The following is a 1,640-nucleotide window of genomic DNA, read 5'->3' as shown; positions in this document are numbered from 1 at the left end:
CTTTGCCTATCCTTGCTCTGATGCCCTATTGTTTTAATTACTTCGCCTTTTATACAACAATCCTGATAAGTGTGTATTCTAACTTAGCTTTACTTAAAGACTGTCTAGTCCAAGCAATTTAATAGCCGTACTCATTATGAGGTTCCCAACTTTCAAAATCAAGTAGCACAGTGGGATATTGAATGAGATGGTTATTATTGTTGTGGGAGGTATTGATGCTAATGAGTTTTAATAACAAAACGTCAATCCACAGAAAGACTGTTCCTTTCAATTTACCTTGGTCTTCATTTGCTCTAAATGATGGTTTATATTTTCTATGGAATGTGTTAGCACATCTCACATTCTATTCCTAGATGTTCAAGGTTTGGGGCTTACTTTCATTGGTATTTTGAGCTTTATATCCTAATTATTTGCGATTATGATTTTTGTTCCCAGATTGAGAAACTTGGCTATTGTCATTTAGTAACTACAAGGGTTTATATCTTTCTAAAATTAAATTAAGGATTTAAAAATTTTTATGTGTATGTGTCTGTGTGTGTGCGCGCGCACACGCATGCCACATGTCTGCAGGTACCCTTAGAAAGCAGAAGAAGGCATTGGGTGCCCTGGAACTGGAGTTACAGACTATTGTTAGCTGCCATGTGGGTGCTGGGAACCAAACCTGGGTCCTCTGCAAGGGCAGCCAGTGCTCTTAACCACTGAGCTATGTCTCCAGTTCCAGTTTCCTTTCATTCTGAGGGTTTTATACATGTAGAAATGTCACCTGTGAATGACAGTCTTACTTCTTCCTTCCTAACCTCTACATATTTCCCTGGCTCTGCCATACTTCTAGGACTCCTGGATTGTTGCTGGTAGGTTGGGGAGAAAATGCTTGGTGTTTTTTTAAGCATATTTTTAATTGAATTTTGTGCATTTCATACAAAACATTTTAATCATCTTTACTCCCTATCCACATTCCCCTAGAATCCCTAATACACCAGATTTCATACATTCTGTTGTATATGCTAAGGCCCATTTTAAAATATGGAACTTCATGAATTTGTGTGTCACTCTTGCACACGGGTCATGCTAATCTTCTCTGTATCATTTCAATTTTAGTATGTGTGCTGCCGAAGAGAGCACTTGGTATATTTTTTACAATATTTTTATTGAATTTTTGTGCATTTCATACATCTTAGTCATATTTAGGGGTCCTCTCTTATCTGCAACCCTATATTCCCTCCACTGGATTTCATGCATTTTCTCATTCATGTAAAGGCCTATCAAGACAAGTTTGTGTCCCCAGATGTCCCTCAGTGTGATTTCATCCAACTGGAGCCTGGTCAGCCTGTCCCTTACACAGCCAAGTCTCCCTCACTGAGCAGTGATTAGTTGCTAATAGTTCCACAGCTATTGTTTGGGCTTCTTACCCATTTCCCCACTTTTACGCTGGGTTTTTGTCCGGTTTGAGTTCGCATGGGTCTTGTTCATGCTGATACCATTGCCATAAGTTCATATGAGCAACTTCCCTGAGGCCTGGAAAACTCTGTTTCCTTGTGGTCATCCACTGCCCCTGGCTCTTCCTGTTGTTTTTTAATATCTGATTTATTATTTTTATTTTGTATGTATGTGTGTATTGCCTGCATGTAGGTAAGTGTACC

The 1,640-nt window shown here is 39.1% G+C and overlaps 1 non-coding gene across 1 annotated transcript; it reads right to left on the bottom strand.

Moving 5' to 3' along the window:
* Positions 1–1,017: 1,017 nt before the first annotated feature.
* Positions 1,018–1,122, bottom strand: LOC115071654. Its single transcript, XR_003850763.1, has one exon. It is a non-coding gene; the product is annotated as a U6 spliceosomal RNA (small nuclear RNA).
* Positions 1,123–1,640: the final 518 nt, after the last annotated feature.

This window comes from Nannospalax galili, unplaced genomic scaffold (assembly GCF_000622305.1).
Source record: "Nannospalax galili isolate Female #2095 unplaced genomic scaffold, S.galili_v1.0 scaffold901, whole genome shotgun sequence".
Classification (NCBI taxonomy): domain Eukaryota; kingdom Metazoa; phylum Chordata; class Mammalia; order Rodentia; family Spalacidae; genus Nannospalax; species Nannospalax galili.
This window is presented reverse-complemented; position numbering and strand designations above follow the sequence as displayed.